The sequence below is a fragment of the Lynx rufus genome, unplaced genomic scaffold (genome assembly GCF_022079265.1).
Source record: "Lynx rufus isolate CCGP_SWC_20201006 ecotype Redwood Valley unplaced genomic scaffold, mLynRuf1.p SCAF_5, whole genome shotgun sequence".
NCBI classification, from domain to species: Eukaryota; Metazoa; Chordata; class Mammalia; order Carnivora; family Felidae; genus Lynx; species Lynx rufus.
The window spans coordinates 15,429,915-15,453,080 of record NW_025814867.1 but is presented as its reverse complement, the minus strand read 5'-3'; the positions used below and the strand labels follow the sequence as shown (position 1 = coordinate 15,453,080).

At 38.7% G+C, this 23,166-nt stretch overlaps 1 protein-coding gene and 1 non-coding gene across 9 annotated transcripts in view; one reads left to right on the top strand and one right to left on the bottom strand.

Annotated features, from left to right (window-relative positions):
* NEK10 (NIMA related kinase 10) overlaps positions 1–23,166 on the bottom strand; it is a 208,433-nt gene that overhangs the window by 94,566 nt on the left and 90,701 nt on the right. The gene's annotated exons all lie outside the window — the stretch shown is intronic.
* LOC124527390 (U6 spliceosomal RNA) lies at positions 832–938 on the top strand. The gene has a single exon (XR_006965849.1). It is a non-coding gene; the product is annotated as a U6 spliceosomal RNA (small nuclear RNA).

Here is a 23,166-nt window from a genome sequence, read left to right as displayed (position 1 = left end):
ATAGTGCTGGAAAAAAATTTTAAGTGAAGTCAGGGATAGTAAAGAGTTAGGTGGATGGCAAGGAACAATGTGCATTTATTATAAATATTCTAATAAATAAGTAAACATAACTCATATAGACTGAGTAGCCTTTCAGATGGGGCTGGACACTAACCACTACCTCTGTTTTAATAAGTCATAAGTTCACAAATTGATAGTAAAAACGATGTAGAAGATAGATGAGGTTGAGAGGATGCTTAATTTTTTAAAAACATAAACTTTTTGTTCAGATTTTAAAATTCCACTACTAGTCCTTCCCTGATATATGAACAATTAAGTTGCTAATTGCCAAGGATTTATTTCTATTTCTATTTTTAAATTTTTTTTTAATGTTTTTATTTATTTTTGAGACAGAGAGATACAGAGCATGAGCAGGGGAGGGGCAGACAGAAAGGGAGACACGGAATCCAGGCTCCAAACTCTCAGCACAGAGCCCGACGCGGGGCTCTAACTCTCGGAGTGTGAGATCATGACCTGAGCTGAAGACAGACGCCCAACCGACTGAGCCACCCAGGCGCCCCGCCAAGGATTCTTATTTACTAAGTGAGCTAAACAAGAAGAGTATTGGATCTAGATGTCTTTTAAAACATTTTAAAATATGAATATTTTTATAACTCTTAAGTAATTCAGTAATATGATAATTCATATAAGTTTGGAGGGGAGACTTTTTCCTTTAAATGGACCAAAGTAAAAGAAGTTAGATAACAGATGTTAAAAGGTTTTATGTATAAATAAGTATATTCCTTTTTCCTGCAGTAGTCATACAGTCGTCTTTGTTAAGTTGGATCATTGGCACTTACTTTGTCAGCACGTATGTGAAAATTAGAATGATACAGTGAAGATTAGCCCGACATCTCCACAAGGACGTCATGCGAATCTGTGAAACATTCCATATTTTGGAAGCAGTGAGATGACAGGGAAAACTGTCATTAGGACTATTCATTGGGATTATACATTAGGACTATTCTCTAGTCAACAGAGTCATGTCCTATAGGAGTAAAGAGTGACAATTCTGACACTGCTACTCATGCAGTCTGGAATTAGCAGACGGCGAAAGCCAGACTTCTCACTGTTGGAGGGAGTCTACTGGTAAGCAAGGAAAAAGGGAGGTGTACTCTATCACAAGGCAATAAAACAGAGGTAGAGACAACACTGTGAACTTGTGTTTAGCCTATTATGGATACAGGTGATTGCATACAGAAATAGATAAAGATATGTGAAGGTACACAGGTTAGTATACACACTTATCTCCTTGCTCTATCAGCTGAAAATGCTTGGAAATGACAATGCCCCAGTAGCAATGAGCACTCTTAGCACCAGATTTTGTATTTTTTTAATTGAACAGCAAAATAAATAAAAGAGTGTGTTATCCAGTTTGAGATGCCATAACAAAACGCCAAAGATGGGATGTCTAAGCAGGAATAAATAGGAATTTATTTCTCACAATTCAGAAAGCTGGGAAGTCTAAGATCAAGGTACTAGCCAGTTCTGTTTCCCAATAAGGGCCTTCTTCCTGGCCTGCAGATGGCCACCTTCCTGCTGTATCCTCCCATGGCTGGGTGAGGTTGGGGGAGGGGAAGATGGCACGGAGGGGTGATTGATCTCCAGTGTTTCTTAAAAAAAATTTTTTTTAATGTTTATTTATTTTTGAGAGAAAGAGTCAGAGCGTGAGCAGGAGAGGAACAGAGAGAGAAGGAGACACAGAATCTGAAGCAGGCTTCAGACTCTGAGCTGTCAACACAAAGCCTGATGAGGGGCTCGAACTCACTGATGGCAAGATCATGACCTGAGCCAAAGTCAGTTGCTTAACCAACTGAGCCACCCAGGAGCCCCTCTGGTGTTTGTTATAAAAGGATCGATACCATCTTCCTGACCTCATCTAAACCTAATCACTTCACAAAGGCCCAACCCCAAACATAATCACAGGACCTTCAGGAAACAACTAGTTTTCACCTAAAGCCAGGAGGTGAAGAGAAGAGATTAAGAGGAGACTGCTAATCTCAGAAGGCATTCCATGGGGTTGAAGTGGAAGAGCAGGGCAGAGGGGAAGGAATGATGGTCAATGAAAGCCAGTGGAGAAGAGACCCAGGGCACGATCAGGGAGAACAGCATTCCCAGCTATTATCCCTGAAAGCCACAGCCCAGTTGTGTCCTTGACCCTAGTGTCTCCTGCTCTAGGCCATGCTCTCCACAGCCACTAAAGAGACCTTCCCATAATGGAATGCTGATCCCTTCACCACTTCTGAGGACCAGATCACATTCTGCCATTGCCCTGTGAGTCTAACCCATTAAAAACAGCAAAAACAAAACATGTAAAATCCTTCCTTGATCCCAAGTCTTCCTGTAAGTACCACCGTTTTCCTCTTTTCCAAGCAAAGTTTTTTGAAAGAGTAATTCCTGCTGGCCCTCTTCACTCCTTCACACACCATCCATCATTCAGCCCAACTGTGGCCCAGCATCTATTCCTATCTTGCCATTGATACAACTTCTCCCTAGAACCCCAAAGGGTTACTAATTGTCTCACTTGTTTTAGGTGACTTCCTTGCAGTTTCTGACACTACTGACTGAAACTTACTTGTTGAGATATATATTTTTTTCATTTATTCAATAAATAGTTACAAAGTACCTCCAAAGTACCAGGACTGTTCTACCTGCTTGGAATACATTAACTGCTTGGAATACTTGCCCTCATGAAGCTTACCTTCCAGTAAGAAGAGGCAGGGAAGATAAAAAACACAGCACAACACAATGATTAAAAAGTAAATTATATACTATTTTAGTAGGTGATAAATGCTATAGGAAATAGAAAACTTAGATTAGAAGAAAGGAAGTTAGGAATGGATGTGGGGAGGCAGGTTGCAATATTAGAAAGGGTAGTCCCTTCCTGCCTCGCAGTTCCCATATAATGGCACTTCTTTCTTTCACCCACGTGTTAAATGCTGTTTTGAGTCTCATTCTTCACTCTCTTTTTGGATAATTTCTTTCACACCCAAGGCTTCCATTGAAACCATATGGGAACAACTCCCAGATCTACTCACCATCCACATGCCCCTCAGGCGCAAACAGGGGGCCTGTAGTGTCTCTGTCACAAACCACTGATTCTTAGGGTTAAAGCGCTGAACTCTGAATGATTTGCCTAGTTTACAAATCAGAGCCGAGAACCCACCCATCCAAGGTCAACAGCCCTCATGCTTTTTTGAATTCCAAGGGCTATTTCTGAGGTATAGCAAAAGGGCCAAGACACCTCTGCAGATGCTGCTGTCAGGGAAATAGTCACCTCCAGGGAGCCATCTTATTTTGTTTTTTAATATATGAAATTTATTGTCAAATTGATTTCCATACAACACCCAGTGCTCATCCCAACAGATGCCCTCCTCAGTACCCATCACCCACCCTCCCCTCCCTCCCACCTCCCATCAGCCTTCAGTTTGTTCTCAGTTTTTAAGAGTCCCTTCAGGGAGCCATCTTAAACCCTAGGGCCTGTTTTCTTCATAATGCCTGGTGGGACCTGTGACTATCTTTGCCCTGATATTACCTCCTGAGGCAAACATTTCTTTTCATTTTTCTACTTCTGCCTCTACTTTCATTTATACTTCAAACAATCCTTTGGCTTTTAAAGATGTGTGTGTGCAAGTATGTGCATGGGAGCTTTTCCTTAATCTGAGAGACTCAGGGCTGACTACTCTGCATCCCATTGGACCTTTCCGATCTCAAGAGCCAATGTTTCCACAGCATCTGCCTTTTCAGATTTATCCCCAATTCTTGGTGTACCCATCATTATCATACTAGTGACCCACAGATAAACTTAACCTTCCAAATGCTAGTTCTTGCCCCAGAAGATAAACTTATGTGACAGCTGTGAGTTCATAAGAACGATCTTATATACAGCACTAATGAGCAGAAAGAAATACTAGAGCTGAAGCAGATTCATTTGTTGAAGGGTATATGAAATTGGAGAAGAAATTAGAATTTTTAGAGAAATCGAAAAACTATCATTGAGAAAGTATCTCATCAGCAATATAATGATGTAGCATCTTAGAAGTGGTGCTGGGAGACATCATAAAAGAAAATTTTGCCTAGCAAATGTTAGAAATTACTAATAAAAGAATGTTGAGAAGTTTGGGACACAGTTAAAGCTAAATTTTTAGAGATAGGTTTCTTTTATTGAAATAATTCGCCCAATATTATTTGCTTCAGTGGGTAAGGATAGAAAAGAATTTTTGTATCACACTGCAATGTACTAATTCTGAGTCTATTAAAAAAGTACATTCTCAGGTTCTGGCTATCAAACTTTCATCTCCCTAGACTACCTGAAAGAAAAAGGAAAAAGAGAATTTGTCAATGTTAATGAAAAAGAAACAAAAATATACATTTTAAAAGAATACAAACTGGGGCGCCTGGGTGGCTCAGTCGGTTAAGCAGCTGACTTCGGCTCAGGTCATGATCTCGCGGTCCATGAGTTCGAGCCCCGCGTCGGGCTCTGTGTTGACAGCTCAGACCCTGGAGCCTGTTTCAGATTCTGTGTCTCCCTCTCTCTGACCCTCCCCCATTCATGCTCTGTCTCTCTCTGTCTCAAAGATAAATAAACGTTAAAAAAAAAAAAAAGAATACAAACTATCTATCTGGGAACACAAGGTCCATTATTTGCTCAATCCAGGAGACAAAAGTCCATATGAATTCATGAGGATAAAAATCTGACCTGAAGTGACATAATTAACTGTATAGCCCAGTAATTATAGTTTGTTGAGACTGAAAAGCAAATCATGCTCTATCTTAGAATGATTCAATATAGCAGTAATGGGATGGATAAAGTGCATGAAATCACACAAGTGCATATCTGTGTGTGTGTGTGTGTGTGTGTGTGTGCGTGCGCGCACGCGCATGCGTGTGTGTTGTGCACATGTTGGGGCACACGTTTACGGTTTCAGGAGGTAGGTATAATATTTCTGATAAATAGCTCAAAAAACAACCACTATGGTGGGATGGGAGTCAATGAAAATTAATAGAGATGAGGGGAGCTGGGAGAAGCCAGAGGGAGTAAGTGGCTAGGCACATTTTCTGGAGAGAGTGAGCAATGTGATACTCAGATATTCAGTGAGATGAGCAGAGTTTAGCAAAAAGGACTCTAGGCAGAATGGTGAATGCAGTTGCAGGATCCATCCATGTTCTGAATTTTTTTCTGTGAGACCCTACTTATTAAGCACCTACAGGCATAGATAGAATATGGTCCAGTTTCACTAGACCACAGACGTGAAAGTGCATTCTGGTCCATCCAGTGCGTTCCCCACCACGGAAGGGTGAAAGAAGTGAGCTGGAGGAGAGGCAGAGAGCGGGGTGAGCTGCCACTAATGTGGTAGTTAAGGAAATAGGGAGAAGAGAGATTCCTCAGAACTAACTGGATGTGAGAAGGAGCATAAGGGAAGGGAAGACCCCTCATTTCCAGGCTCCCAAGTGTCTGGCCTGGATGATGGGGTGGGAATCAGTATCATTAACATAGATACAAGTGGATCAGGTGTGGGAGAAGAAACTGATCAATTTGGAATATATTAATTCATGCCTATGAGCCCCACAGTTGAGGAGAGCCAATGGGTAATACCATTCTGGATGTTAACAGTCTCTTAAAGTTTTATCTGTTGAGGTTATGTACCCTGCTATCATGGAAATGTTCTCAGCTCATAGAAGACTGCTGCCAGTAAGCAGGTAGTTACACAGAACAGTTCCAAGATTGTTTTAAATACAAACTTCTTACAGAGAGAAAAGAGAATTAGACGACAGGTCAAAAACCACAGAAAAATATACTATGCCTGAAGAAAACTGGCCACACTTCGATCATAAATTTTAGGGCATGCTGGCCCCTAGTTGCATCTAGGGCTGGCAGATGTAACCAATAAAACCCCAGGATACTCAGTGGAATTTGGTTTACTAAAACGTGCAGTATTTGGGGACATATTTACACTAAAAATACAATATTTGAGACACAAACTGAAAAACTCTTTGTTTATCTGAAATTCACATTTTATTTGGCAATCCTAGTTGCAATGTTACTTGTGTACTCTCCTTTGTTAGTGTTCAAGTAGTCCTTCTTATAGAAAGGCAAACAAAAAGCTATTTACATACTAAGTATGGTTTTCTTCACTTACTTTATAAAAATAATGAAAGCAGTGTACTTTTATGGGGTATTGGGGACATTTCTCAAAAGGCATCACATTTCTCTCATGTTGCATAGACACACGTATTAATGGTTTTAACACCAGTGAAATCGATGATTAAAAAGTTCTTTTAAATATAAGCAGCATCTTAAAGTACAAAACACATATGAATATCTGAAATGTTAAATCCAGGCCCAATTTTTACAAGGAGCGTATCTTATCTGTAAGTGATTTAGTTAAATAATAAATACACTGGACTATGATTCATCCATAGTAGCCTCATTAGTTCCAAGGTCAAGGTAGGCCATGACCAGTTTCTAGATGCCAAACCTTCATATTGGCTCACCTGCCTCCTGTGGATTGCATTCAGGGAGATGTATGATTCAGACCTTCAGTAACATCTTCTAAACTAGAGTGCCAAGACACTCACTGGAAGAATTATCAATATATTTTCCATTAACGAGTAGGAGATGACTTTTAAAACTAAAACTGACCCATCATTTCACTGATTAATGCAGTACTTCTTTAAACCTGGGAAGCATTTATATGTAATATGGATAAAACTCATGATAGTAAAAAGAATAGATTGATGCTGTCTTATGCAAAATAGGACCTGTGAATATAGTGTGGACATCAATCTGCTTTAATTGATGTGTTGTGTTAACTGGAAAATGAAAAGTTAAGTTAGATTCAATTTTCATCTGCCCACTAGGATCAGTGGACATTGCCCAGGTGGCACAATTGATTTCAGATCATTTTATATGACACTGCAATTAATTCTTTAGGATCTGTCCATGAGATAATATATGTGCAAGTGTCATGAAAAATTCTATGTGCTATACAAATGCCAAGTGACACCACCACCACCACCACCACCACCATCATCATCATCATCATCACTATCATTATTATTTATATAGAGAAATCTGGCACTTTTCATGAGGATTATTATAATAAGAGGCTTAGAAAACAACAGGCACCCCAACGGACATGGTAGTGAAGATGGGACCATCATATTTCTGAATCCTGAAGACAGATGTCTGACTGGACAACTACACAAAACAAATATTTGACCTTTGACCTATTCAAGTCAAAGTCAGATTGGCCAAGGACTTTCACCACACTCGGTGAAAAAGATTGGTAGTGCTGACCGTGCTGTCAGGCTATGTTTTCGACCAGGTCGATCTGAAAAAAGTATGCGTGAGCTCGAAACACTAGTGGCTGCCTACTCTCACACGGTCTCACCTATGCCAACCTCCCTCCAGATCTTTGCTCCTCATTCATGGCAACACTTACCTAGGGTGTTCACTCCCTTCACCACCAAGCAATGTCACCCTTTCACATACAGATCAAGTTCTCCCTATCGCATGAAATCTTCTCTTACCAAGTCAGCAAACACAGATGGCCTGACACTAAATCGTAGCAGCACCACAGCCCATACTCTTCCCTAATCACACTTGCATCTACTAAATAAATATGAATGGAACACCTACTCTGTGCCAGGAACTACTGTAGATGTTGGGACACAGCATGAAACACACCAAAAAATCCCTGGCCTCACGGGAGTTTCTGTTATACCAAGGGAGGCAACTAACTAACCTATACGTAAATGAATAAAAACATACTAAGTGCTATGGAGAAGCTAGATTCATTATTTAGAGTAAAAGTAGATTTCATGAGTTAATTAGCATTTAATTGTTCTGTGGCATCAAGCACCTATTTGACCTTTGGAAGGTCTCGAATTTCTCATCTCTGTAAGAAAGGGAGATTTGTGAGATCTATTCTTAGTTTAAAATGCTGTGTCCGTCAATTAAAGTTTAAAAACATCTTGATGACATATATATTTATACAGTGTTGTAACAAAACTAAAATTTATTTTTCAGTATGACCTAAATTCTGAGGATAGAATCAACATTACGTTCAAAATTAGATCACTTGCTACTCAAAAGCAAATCTGTGAGCAAATAAACAGTTTTTGATGATACATTACTTTTGCTACACAAGTAAAGCCTGTTTTTTGCTTAAGATTTTTAAACAAAACAAAGGTTTTTTATTCCAAAAGGCAACTAGCACATATTTCAAGTCATTTGTAAGAACTCATTCATTCTTTTTCATTGTAGATGTCTTAGGACTGAATCCTCACTGTATTTCCTCACAAAATGCTGGGCAAATAGATCCTAAATCCATAATCTGATGTGGCTGAGGAAGAAAAGAAAAGTCTTCTTTCACCTCTAAAACAGAAGCTCTATAGCTCTGAATATACGAAAAACTTTTGCCAAGGCCTCTGGCAGCCTTCTCACCATGGATTTCACTCTGTCTCCCTGCTCCTGGTAAGTAAATCATTTGCTAAACCCCAACAAAGAAAGCTATCAGTAAAACCAGATTCAGTGTGATTTGGGGAGGACAGAAAAGCCTCCACCCACGGTATCTTCCCTGAGGCCGATGTCTGCATCTCACAATAAGTGATCTCTTCTTTTATGTTAAACACTGTAGATGTTCCCAGGAAATTGATGAGGAGAAATTAGAGAGAAAAGATTAAAACACAGGGAATCAATGGCCAGAGTATTGACAGACTGGTTGACGATGACAAAGAATTCCAAACAGAGTCATTACGTATTCAATGCAAGAAGAGAAAATAATAAATGTGACCGAGAGCCACAACAAAAATGATCATTGACAATACTAATGTGAAACAAAGGAAACACTTGGGATGAGCAAATAAAAAAGTATTTAGTTCAATGACAGCCACTTGTCACTGATGAAAGGTACAACTGAAAATAAAGATTCATGAACCATAGCATATTTGCAGTAAAATGCATAAACATAAACAAAATAGAATGTTTTAGAAATATAGAGACCACTAATATGGAATGATGTGAACCCCAAAAGGAGAAGAGGAGTAAAGAAGAAAGAGATTTTAAAGGGTAAGGGAGAAAGAATGAAGCCACTTTTTACAACTGTTCCTGGCTGACTGTAACCCTGACATGACAAAAGAAATTATTTTCCTTAATACTTGGTTTTGCTGACATTCTGGTCTGCCATAATTGATTATTGTCTCTATTAACCTGACTAAAATTAAAGTTTAAAATAAAAGCAATCGTCCACTGTATGACTCCAAGATTTCTGTGTAAAAGTTCAAGAATGAGGGTCAATTTTTACCACCATTTTATCTGCACTGAATTGCTAGTTTCCCTCCTGTAAGCAAGGAGCTAAATGGTCTACCTAAACGTTTCTTTTTCAAGTCAGTGAAATGCAAGGTAAGCAGCTTCATACTTTAATTAGAAGCATTAACCTTTAAAATCTCCACATTCCCAACTTCCAACACCACGGAAATTAATTTTAACAATCTGAAAGTTTATAAAAATAATCCTTTCTTCTCTTTTAAATACAATAGCTGCAGGCTTTCAAAACAGAAAGAAATAAAGCACTTCATTCAGTACCAAATTTATTGTGTTCCATTTAGGAATTAACTGTTATCTGTGTGGTCCATGGGATGCCAGCTCTTTATGGAGAAAATAAATCAATTTTGCAATGAACCTGGTGTGGCTGAATGGAATGACATCTTGACACCATGGGACTGTGGAAAATTAGCTATCTTCTTTGTGCTTTGTTTATTTCCCAATACAACAGGAAAATGACCTGTCAAGTATGTTAGAAAGATTGCCAGATGCAACATATTTTAAAAATAAGGCACAGGGATACCATAGTCACTCAAGTAATTTCTACTCCGCCCTTTTCTTCAAATGTTAGCAGTTTAAATTAGAGAAAGGGAGAAACAGAAAAAGTGAAATAAGGATTGTACTTTGCTTTGTTTACCACATTTAGAGATTGTCACCTTAATTTATTGTACCAACACTGGAAGATTCAGTGGTTTTAAATTGATAACTCAATTTCTTTCTTTTTTCAAATGTATGAAAACTATAAACTAACAAGCATACCAATGGGTTCATTGTCTAAGAAAAGAAACAGGTCATACACAAAAGGAGGGTCCTTGACAGTCAATGAAAACACAAAGAATTCCAGACGGAGTCATTACAAATTCAATACAACAGCAAGAAATAATAAATGTGACTGAGGGCCACAACAAAAATGATAATTTACAATACTAATATGAAACAGAGGAAACACTTGGGATGAGCAAATAAAAAAGTATTTAGTTCAATGACAGCCACTTGTCACGGATGAAAGGTACAAATGAAAATAAAGATTTATGAACCATTACATATTTACAGTAAAATGCATAAACATAAACAAAATAGAATGTTTTAGAAATATAAAGACCACTATTATGGAATGATGTGCGCTCCCCTAAAATTTATACGTTGAGATACTAATCCCCAATGGGATGGTATTAAGAGGGGGGCCTTTGGGAGACGGTTAGATCATGCATGCAGAGCTCGCATGAAGGGGATTGAATGAGAATAGTGTCCTTTTAAAAGAAACCCCAGAAAGCTCTCTTGCCCCTTCAACATACATTGGACACAGTGAGAAGACAGCCCTCGGTGAACCAGGAAGCAAGCCTCACCAGACGCCAAATCTGCCAGTACCTTGATCTTGGATTTTGTAGCCTCTACAAGTGCGAGAAATAAATTTCTGTTGTTTATAAACCACCCAGTCCATGGCATTCTGTTATAAGCCTGAACTGAGGAAGACATCCACTCAATTAAAGAACAAACAAAACAAACAATAGCAGTAGGAGATTTTTACACACCAATTTATCATTGACCTAAATTAGGATATAGAAGATCTGAATAATTTGTCAGTAAATATAGTTGGATAAACATCTATTGAGCTCTGTGGCCTAAAGATAAAACACATGTTCTTCAAAGAATATATAAAGCTTGCATAAACTTAACTACATGTCATGTGTAACAGACTGACCATTCTCTTGGTAACTTGTCAACAAAATACTTTTACTCATAAGCATGCCCTTGTGTACTCCTTTCATACAATATTTCTGGGCTTGGCCATGTGACTGGCTTTAACCAATGAGATATTAGCAAGTGTTATGCTAACAGATGCTGGGTGAATGCTTGTATATGGAGGCTTTATTTTGTAACTCTAACTCTTGAGACACTCCCTCTCAGCTCTCAACCACCATAATGTAGGAGATGAAGCCTGATCTAGCCATGTAAAGAGAACACATGGAAGTAAACCAAGGACTCAGCCAATAGCCCAGGTAAGTTCCTAGCAAATGACCAGTACCAACCATCATTGGAAGAGATTTCTCCCACCCTAGTTGAGCTGCTCACTTGGCTACCCTTCAAAAAGACCTGGCCAAATTGCAGAATTTGAGCAAATAACTATTGTATCAATCCACCAATTTGGGGGTGAATGATTATCTGAATCATTAAGGTATAAAGAATTTCTTAACTTATTCTGAAAAACTGTAACTATGTAAGGTATATTCTATGACATAATAAAATCAAATAAAAAAATAATCTTCAAAGAAAAAGCCCCAAAACACTGAGATATAAAAAAAAAATTTATAAGTTACTTATACGTGAAAGAGATCAAATTTTAAAAGTGATTTAGGAATGGGGCGCCTGGGTGGCTCAGTCAGTTGAGCGTCCAACTTCAGCTCAGGTCATGACTCTCGGTTTGTGAGTTCGGGCCCCACGTCGGGCTCTGTGCTGGCCGCTCGGAGCCTGGAGTCTGCTTTGGATTCTGTGTCTCCTCCTCTCTCTGTCCCTCCCCTGCTCATGCTCTGTCTCTCTGTCTCTCAATAATAAATAAACGTTAAAAAAAATGATTTAGGAAATAAAGACAATGAGAATGATACATATAAAAACTAATAAAATCAATACACTTAAAATGATTGAAGTTATACAAAGTATGTTCTCCATCCATGCTGGAATGAAATTAGGCAGCATTAAGAGAAGGAACTGGGGAATCCATAAATCTGTGAAAATTAAACAACACATTCCTAAATAAACAATAAAGAAATTAAAGGGTAATTGGAAAATACTCTGAGATGAATGAAAACAAAAATACAACATAGAAAAAACAAATGGGATGTCCCTATATCAGTGCTTACAGGGGAATTTATAGCTGTAAATGCCCATACAATGAGAAGAAATCTTAAAAATATTTCCTAGCCTACTACCTTAAGAAACTAGAAAAAGAAGAGCAAACTAAAAACCCCAAACAAGCAGAAAGAAGGTAGTAAAAAAATTAATGCAGAAATAAGTAAAATAGAGAATAGAAAAGCAATAAAAACAAAAGTTGGTTCTTTTAGAAATCAACAAAATTGACAACCTTTAACCTTTAGCTAGACTGACAAAAAAAAAAAAAGAGAGAGAGAGAGGGCTCAAATTGCTAAAATCAGTAATGAAAGAGGGGATTAGAAATGAAAAAAGGAATTGACCTTATAGAAGTAAAATAATAATAATAATAATAATAATAATAATAATAATAAATAAGGGAATATAGGGGCGCCTGGGTGGCGCAGTCGGTTAAGCGTCCGACTTCAGCCAGGTCACGATCTCGCGGTCCGTGAGTTCGAGCCCCGCGTCAGGCTCTGGGCTGATGGCTCGGAGCCTGGAGCCTGTTTCCGATTCTGTGTCTCCCTCTCTCTCTGCCCCTCCCCCGTTCATGCTCTGTCTCTCTCTGTCCCAAAAATAAATAAACGTTGAAAAAAAAAATTAAAAAAAAAAAAATAAATAAATAAATAAATAAATAAGGGAATACTAAGAACAATTGTACCAAATTAGATGGCCTAGAGAGAAAGGAAGAGTTACTAGAAACACACAAAAATACCAAAAATACCAAAACTGAATGAAAGAGAAAAAGAAAATCTGAATAGACCAATAACAAAAAATTAAACTAATAACCAAAAAACTACCCACAAGGAAAAGCCAGGACCAGATGACTTCACTGGTGAATTCTATAATTGTAAGGAAGGAACAGTGATCCTTCGCAAAGTGTACCAAGAAATAGAAAAGGAAGAAACACACTGTAACTCATTCAATGAAGATAGTATTACCATGATACCAAAACCAAAGACCTAACAAGAGAAGAAAACTATAGGCCAATATCTCTTATGAATATAGACATCAAAACTTCAACAAAATACCACCACACTGAACCTAACAACATATAAAAAGGATTCTACACCATGACCAAGTGGGATTTCTCCCAGAAATCAAGATTGGTTCAAAATACGAAAATCAATCAATGTAATACACTACATTGACAGAGTGAGAGAAATCATCTCAACAGATGCAGAAAAAGCATTTGACAAAATCCAACTCTCTTTCATGATAAAAGCACTCAACAAGCTAGGAACAGAAGGAAACTTCCCTACCTAATAAAAGGCATCTACACAATCCTCAAGCAACACCATACTTAATGATAAAAACCAAAAGAGTGCCCCCATAACTGTAAATACAAATATATTTGAAAAAAAAACCAGAATTTTTCCTGATGCAAAGATTAACTTTCCAATGCCTTCCCCCCCATTCTTTTTAGTGCATTTACCTTAGAAAACTTGTCATTGTGAATTCCTTCTCTGTCCCTTGAAGATGTACCTAAATAAGCCTCTTGGTCAGTTTTACAACCAGGAGTCTTTTTCTTAAGGATCTGGGAGCCATCTCTTTGAAATGTAATCATCAAGGAGTTCAGAACCCCTACCCCCAGTTTCCATGGGAGGGTAGGAGTCTAACTTCAGCTAGCACCTGGTTCCAAGTTACAAATCTACCTCCGTTCATAAAGATATGAGTAATTTGTTTTTCTTTTGGATAAAGGCAATTAGCAAACACAGGTGGCCACCCCAACTACCAGGTGAATGTAGGATGAACTATGTGTGACAAATGCTGTTGTCAAGTCCTCTTACTTGAAGACTAGTTTTCATTTATTTGGGGAACATGTATCTTTTGGGTTGCATCTGCTTAGTTTTACCATTCTATCTGTACATTCTCTTTAGTGAATACCTGTGATGTAGATCCCATTCTGGCTCAATGCTTATTCAACAATAAAACTGTTTTATTTCTCTTTGACTTCTGTGGAGAGTTTGTCTGGGTTGGCAGGAGACTTTCTTTTTAGTTTATACTTCCCTAACATCTCCTAAGATCAGGAACAAGACAAGGATGTCTGCTGTTATAATTTCTATTAAAAACTGTACTGGAGTTTCTAGCCAGGGCAATTAGGCAGGAAAAGAAAATAAAAGGCATTCACACTCAAAAAAAAAAAAAAAGAAGGAGAAAAACTATTTCTATTCACAGATGACATAATATTGTATGTAGAAAATCTTAGGAAATATACAAAAACAATTACAGCTAAGGCTGCATGATATAAGATCAATATACAAAAATCAATTATATTTCTATACACTAGCAATGAACAATCCAAGATTAAATTAAGAAAACAATTTCATTTAAAAGGGCATCATAAAAGAATAATATACTTAAGAATAAAAATAACAAAAGAAATGCACCACTACTTGTACACTGCAAATTATAAAAACGTTGTTGAAACAAAGAACCTAAATAAAGGGAAATACATCTTGTGTTCAAAGATTGGAAGACTCAATATTGTTAAGATAGCTGAATTAATTTTCCCTTGTTGCTGCAACAAATTACCACAAACTTAATGGTTTAAAACACAAATGTATTATCTTCCAGTTCTAGATGGTTCCAGAATAATTCTGCTAGGCTAAAATCAAAGCTTTGATAAAGCTTATTCTTTTCTGAGGGCTCTTTCCTTGAATTTCCCAGTTTGTAAAGACTACCACCAATCCTTGACTTATGGTCCCTTCCATTTTCAAAGCTAGCAATAGCCTGTTCAGTCTTTTTCTTCTAATATGAAATTTATTGAAAAATTGGTTTCCATAGAACACCCAGTACTCATCACAACAGGTGCCCTCCTGAATACCATCACCCACCCTCCCTTCCCTCCCACCCCCCATCAACCCTCAGTTTGTTCTCAGTTTTTAAGAGTCTCTTATGTTTTGGCTCCCTCCCTCTCTAACCTTTTTTTTTTCCTTCCCCTCCCCCATGGTCTTCTGTTAAGTTTCTCAGGATCCACATAAGAGTGAAAACATATGGTATCTGTCTTTCTCTGCATGACTTATTTCACTTAGCATCACACTCTTCAGTTCCATCCATGTTGCTACAAAAGGCCATATTTCATTCTTTCTTATTGCCACGTAGAAGAACCTAAATGTCCATCAACTGGTGAATGGATAAAGAAATTGTGGTTTATATACACAATAGAATACTATGTGGCAATGAGCCAGTTCAGTCTTTGACACAGCACATCACTCTGACACTCTTCTGCTTCTGTTTTGTATTTAAAGGCATCATTACATTGGGAACACACCTCCATCTGCTTATTCCCCTTTACCATGTAACAACATATTCACAGGTTCCAGGGATTATATCAGGATTGTGAATATCTTGGGGCAGAAGGTAGGGTGTGGGGGAGTTCATTTTTCTGCTTATCACAATGGGAACATTCACAAAGTTGATGTACAGATTCAACCCAGCTGGGGTTTTTTGCAGAAATTGACAAGCTGATCCTAAAATTCATGGAAACACACAGGACACAGAACAGTCAAAACAATCTTGAAAAATAAGAACAAAGACAACTCACACTTCCTGATTTCAAAACTTAATACAAAGCTATAGTAATCAAGACTGTGTGACAGGCCTAAGGGTGGCATATTTCTGGGAGTTCAGAAATAAATCTTTATGTTTATGGTCAATTGATTTTTTATAACAATGCCAAGACAATGAGTGGGGAAAGGATAGTCTTTTAACCAAATAGTGCTGGGACAACCAGATATCCACATGCAGAAGCATTAACTTAAAACCCTACCTCACATCATATATAAAAATTAACTCTAATGTATCATAGACCTAAACATAAGAATTAAAACTATAAAGCTATTCGAAGAAAATATAGATATAGGTCTTAATGACCTTGAATTAGGCAATGATTTCTCAGATAAGATACTTAAGCACAGCAACCAAATCAATAAGTTGGGTTTCATGAAAACTAAAAACTTTTGTGCTTCAAAGAACACTATCAAGAGAGTGAAAAAATAATCCACAGAATGGGAGAAAAATATTTGTAAATCATATATCTAATAAAGGCCTGGTATGCAGATTAAGTAAGAATCCTTATGAATCAATAATAACAAAAGTAATCCAATTTTAAAATGGGCCAAAAAAAAAAAAAGTTGTTCAACATCATTAATCACAAGGAAATGCAAATCAAAACCACAGTGAGGTAATACATCACATTCACTAGGATGACTAGAGTCAAAAAGACAAATAATAATAAGTGCTGCTGATGATAAGGAGAGATTGGAATCCTCATATATTGCCGGCGGGAATATAAAATAGTGCAAACACTTTGGAAAACATTTTAGCAGTTAGCCAAAGAGTTAAACATGGTTACCATATTAAGGAGTATGACTCCAAACTGTGCCAAAATCCTGTGTGTGATCCTTCAGGTCTGACCATGGGCAGTTGCCAGGCTTTGACTAGCAGATCTCAGGAAGGGGAAGTTGCCCTCCCCACACCAGACATAGTGCATTGCCAGTGTGTTACAGTTCCCAGTGGGAGTTGCAGTCAAGAACTGAGCCCACCCCCCAACCCCAACCAGCCATGTTCATATGCACGGCTGCATTTCTAGCCCAGGCACCTCCATTCGGAGGCCTCTTCCTTACCAGAGGCCTTAAATGGGGCACTTTCCTACGGGCTTCGGCTGAGACCACCTGATGGGGGGCCTTGGCTGAGGCAGGGTTGTCAGGTACTGGCAACATTTCTACATACTACCAATGAATAGCTCCACACATCGTAAATGTATAAAAACATGGAAGAATATACAACAACTTCAGGTAGTGGTTACTTCTGGGGAGGACAGAGAAATAGAGTTGAGAAAGGCCTCCAATTGAATCCATAACATTATTTCTTTTTTTTTCCTCCATTTTTTTAGGGGGGGGGACAGAGAGAGAGGAGAGAGAGTCCCAAGTAGGCTCTGTGCTGTCAGCGGAGGGCTCGAACTCACAAACTGTGAGATCATGACCTGAGCCAAAATCAAGAGTCAGACACTTAACCAACTGAGCCACTCAGGTGCCCCTAACATTATCTCTTTAAAGATTTTTTTTCTTAAATAAATATAATAAATTTATTAAAATTTAATGTGCATATATAGGCACTTATTAATGTTTGAAATATTTCATAGTAAAAGATGAGAAGAAATATTGAAATAATAGCACTAGATGGTAGGGTTCGGGGTGATTATAATTTTTTCTTGATATATTTATACATTTTTCAAGTTTTTCCAACCAAATAAATTTCTTTTATAATAGTAACGAAAAACACACAGGTTTTTCAAAAACATATCACTACCAATAAGTTTACTTAAGCAGAGAACTTTAAAAAATGAGTAGTAGGGGTGCCTGGCTTGTTCAGTTAGTACAGCATGCAACTCTTGAACTCAGGGTCATAAGTTTGAGCTCCACGTTGTGTGTAGAAATTACTTTTAAAAAATAGTTTAAAAATGAACCAGCATTAAAATCTCATTTTGGTGTAAAAGTCTCTATGGACATATGTTAACAGTTCAGGGCTGAGAAATGCTTAAAAAAAAATGTAAGCCAAAATTAGTATCTATTAGTATATATAAATAACTTCTACAACTCAACACCCCAAAATCAAATAATCCAATTAAAAAATGGGCAGGAGACATGAACAGACTTTTCTCCAAAGACGACATACAGATGGCCAACAGACACACGAAAAGATACTCATCATCACTCATCATCCGGGAAATGCAAATCAAAACTACAATAAGATTTCACCTCATACTCGTCAGAGAGGCTAAAATCAACAATACAAGAAACAAGTGTTGGCAAGGATGTGGAAAAAAAAGGAACCCTAATGCACTGTTGGTGGGGAGCACACTGGTGCAGCCACTGTGTAAAACAGTGTGGAGTTTCCTTAAAAAGCTAAAAATTGAACTACCCTACAATCCAGTAATCACACTACTGGGTATTTACCCAAAAAATACAAAAACACCCATTCAAAGGGATACATGCACCCCTATGTTTATTGCAGCATTATTTACATTAGTCAAACTATAGAAGCAACCCAAGCAATTCATTGGTAGATGAATGGATAAAGAACAGGTGAGATACACACACACACACACACACACACACACACACACACACACACACAGTGGAATATTATTCAGCCATAAAAAAGAATGTAATCTTGCCATTTGCAACAATATGGATGGAGTTAGAGAGTGTAATGCTAAGTGAAATAAGTCAGCCATAGAAGGACAAATATCATTTGATTTCACTCATATGTGTAATTTAAGAAACAAAACAAATGATCAAAGGAAAGGAGAGAGTGAGAGAGAGGGAAACCAAGAAACAGAATCTTAACTATAGAGAACAATCTGGTGGTTACCAGAGGGGACGTGGGTGGGAGGTGGGTAAAATGAGTGAAGGGAATTAAGAGTACACTTATTATGATGAGCACTGAGTAATGAATAGAATTGTTGAGTCACCGTATTATACACCTGAAACTAATATAACACTGTATGTTAACTATAATGGAACCAAAAAAAAAAAAAAAAAAAAAACTTAAAAAAAATACAAGTCAAAATTTAAAAGCTGAAGTTTACACATATCCAAATTATAAGTGCTAGTCAGGAACTGAAATGCAAATAATTACAGTTATAATAGTTATTCCCTATTCCTGTCAGTTAAGATCCTTTTGAAAACATGACCTTAAATAAACCAGGATTATCTGAATGTGTTTATTCAAACTACTACTTGTAAATTACTCTGCATAGACCTATAGTTAATGATTAATAGTTTTTTTTTTCTTTTTTAGAGCTGGAACATCTAATTCAATAGTTTATAAAGATTTTCTAGCACACTTTCTTCTTATTAAATTATGTGCAAATGCCCAATGAACAGAAGAGATCAAAACAAAGGCCCTGTGTTTGAAGTAGGAGGCTGAATCCTGAGTTGCTGCTTGCTCCACAGATAATGGCCCCCTCTTACACCCACTTTAAACTCTCTCCATCAATGGCTCCTTCCCCTCTGAACAGCAACATCCTTTATTTCCTGGTTTCTAACCACCACCACCCGTTCACATTTTTCCACAGCACAGTTTTCTCTACTGGCTGTTGCCAAAGTTCGACCTGCCACTGTTTACCACTGTCCTCTCTGAGGTCTTACATTAGCCCTTACCACTCCCCTGAAATCCATCTATCTACAAATCCAAGGGATATCGTTCTTCAGGTTTCCCTCTGAAACCACTCTTGGTAATCACTGCCTATCTACAGATCCAAGGGATACCCTTCAGTTCTTTCCACTGAGTGATGATTTCACCGTACAAAAATGACAATTTTCAGTACTTGGTTTTTCTACATCTTCTGTAGAAAGGGATGCTGTTGACCTTGGAAAAGCATTGTGTTCCTTCTCAGAAACTTTCTCATGTCTTGTTTGACACTATTTCCTCTTGGCTTTCCTTCTTCTACCTCCTTTCTGCAAACTCCTTCCAGTTCTCCCCCAAGGCTTTCTCTCTCGGTGCCTACCCCCTAAATGTTGTGGCTCCTCAAGATCTTGCTCAGCACTTGTCTGTTTCAGCATCCCACCCAGATGCTGATGACTCTGTGTCTCCTCACCAGCCAGGAACTCTCTCCTGAGGCTCCTCAAACATATTTTGGGTTATTTATTGGACATGATAGCCTTACAGCCTCAACAGCAACTCAAACTCAACGTTTTCAAAACTAAATTATTCATTTCCCCTTCTTTGAAAATTCATCCCTATGTCTTCCCTAACCATGTAGATGCTACTGTGGATTGAATTGTGTCCCCAAAAAGATGTGTTGAAGTCGTAACTCCTGGTACCTGTGAATGTAACCTTATTTGGAAATAGGGTCTTTTCAGATATAATCAAGATGAGGTTATACTTGATTAGGATGGGCTCTAGTCCAATATGACTAGGGTCTTGATAAGAGAAAGCACAGACACAAACATAGGTGCCCAGGAAGAATGTCGTAAGCTGATGGAGGCAGAATTTAGAGTGATGTGTCTACACATACGCCCATTCCCAGATCTGTCCTGTCCTCCTGGACCCTCATCAGCTTGTTCACTACAGAGCTCCATTTCCTAACACTGACAGCTGTCTAGTAACCCAGAGTGAGGACTGGCCTCTGTCATGAATTCCCTCATGGCAGTCTTGGGGAAAGCTACAGGCATTTCTGCACCCCAGCCTCAGCCAACTGCGCTATGGGAGACTGGCAGGATATCACTGACCTCGCAACACTTCCAATGGGGTAGAGGAGTACAATGCAGAAGCATGGAGAAATTAAGTCCTGTAGATATCTTTGACCAATGAGAGACAGGAGATTAATTATTCTCACTTCTTCCCCCAGTGGGCTCCTTTAATTAACACAGATGTTTCTCAAGATCTGTCCAGAGACATCCCACATGACCAAGTAACTGGCTGTTTCCTAGTGAAGCTCTGGCCAGTTGGGATTACCACCAATCCCAACTGGGATTGGGATTACCACCTCCCATTCCCAATAGAGAGCCAGCATTTATGCTCCATTTTCTATGGAACCCAGGGCAAGACAGCAAGTTGTTTAAATCTCATGTTTCCCATCTAAGAGTAGAGATAATGGTCCTTCTCAAAAGACCACTAAAAGTATATGAGACGATGCCTGAAATAGTAAGTGCTCAAAAAAATGTTACTTATAAATACAAGATCCATTACCATTTTTGCATTCCTCTCTCACTTTGGTGGAGGAAGATGAAATTGGAGAAGTGTGCATGTGATGTCCCCTCTTTTCTTTAATCTTTACTGTGCTCCTTAAAAACTGTTACTACTACACCTGTGCCACAGAGGCACAAAAGCTCATTTATGCCAGAAAAGGCACTTGTTAAAGGTAAAGGCCATTAAGAAGCTTGCAGAGTCTCTGGGGGGACCCCAGGGTCAGCCTCGGGGACTGTAGAGTGAAGAACAACACCGCTAGCACAGTTAGCACCACTGACACAAGGCTACGGTCACCAGGATCCCAACATTACAGTCTTCCACCACCACCTCTGCCCTCACTCCAAATGGGACTCTGCCCAGCAGGTGCCCTCTCCCATTTTCACTTGCAAATCTAAGACTTGCTGAGGTTATCTGAGTGATGGAGTCTGAGCCATGTGGTAGTCAATTGCTATAGCAGCAAGGAAGGCTAAGCAAACACTTTTCCGGTGACTTACTTAAGGAGAGGATACTCATAAGGTGGGACATTCTCCAAATATAGAACGTGTGTTCAAAAGTCATCTGGACAGCCAGAAAATATGATAAATATCCACTCTGTATTTGTTTGAGGAATTGTTGCAAACCAAATAAAATATAATTGCAAATAAAAAAGAAAGGTAGAAAAAGAAAAGAGGAGTTGGGGAGCAATCTACCTATGGAGGGAATTCTTGTAAAGGATATGTTGTGTCCAATAGTCCATGATGCTTGGGCCTGGGGGTGAGCACTAGCCATTTTGGGAGCGGACCTAACGGCTGCTGCTGGGGTCACAGACATACTGGGATGCCTCAGGCAAAGTGAGCTAAATGCGTTGACTCTGGGTGAACCCATTCCAGCTCTCAGCCAACTTCACAGAGGAACTAAAACTCAAAGCGAACAGAAGCAAATTCCACTTCAGCTCAATGTTATTCATCAACCATGAGTTAGAAATCTTGAAAGAGAACGTTACTTGGTCAACAAATATCTGAAACATTAAGATGATAGGGTTTTTATCCACAGAAGGAAAGACGCATGAAAAAATGAAAATGAAAATATTGAACCAAGAAAACAAATCACTTCTATCAAGTATATCCATCCATTGTACCACTAATTAATCTTATCACCCAACATGGAATCCTAAAATTATGGTCTATTTTTTTTTCTCCTCTGTTACATACACATAAAATAAGTCACCACGGATTTTAAGTTTTCCTTTGAAATTTATATACTACTTTCCCTTTTTTTAAAAGACTTGATCTTTTTAGAGCCGGTTTAGGTCCATAACAAAATTGAAAGAAAGGTATGGAGAATTCCCATTTACCCCCTGCCCCCACATCCCCTTTCTCTTTTATTTCCATTAACAGCAGGTCCAAAACAGCTCACCCCTGGACAATCACAAAGCCTTACTCCTTTAAGTGCTTTCACTCATTCACTCACTGAACAAATATTTACTGAGCACCTAATACATGCCAAGCCCTCCCTTTCAGAATTTTGCTGTAAAAGAAAAGAGGAAAGTGGGTGAGTAACTGAAGAGAAAGAGAAGGCTTTTTGTTTTAAAGATGGGGAAAATGACAGTATGCTAGCAAATTGGTAGGAATGAGTCAGTGGAAGCAGAGAAATTAACACTGCAGAATCGAGAGGGGAGCATCCTGGAGTGGTGCCCTGCAGGAACTGGAAGAACCACAGAAACAGAGTCACATGAGTGCAGGGCCAGTAGAGGGACACAGGAGCAGGGAGGCGGGAAGGCGTGGAGGCAGAGCTAGTAGAAGTGCTCTTCTGACGGCTCCTGCTCTCTCGGCAAAGTAGGGCACAGGGGTGCCAGAGCGCTGGGTGCTGGATGTAAGAGCAGAATCACTGGGTTCTACTCCTGAAGCCAAGACTACAGTGTCTGTTAATTAACTTGAGTTTAAATAAAAGAAAACAAAAGTTGAAATTCCTCCCTCTTGCTGTGAATCCGTATCTCAGTCAAACGCCTCATCACACGCTCCAGCACACGCGTTTCCCGTTTCTCCAGGCTCCTGAGGCCCCTGCAGCTCCCTGTGTCTTTCTCCAGGCCTGCTCTGCTGCTCCCCACCGACACAGCAGCAGAGGGTTCACGCCAAACACTCGATTCCATCAAAACACAGATTGTTTCTCCTTAATTCATTAGCACAGAACTTGAAAATATATATTACTAAGTAGGTGATACCCACAAGCAAGGAAACAAAATTTCATTCGTATGA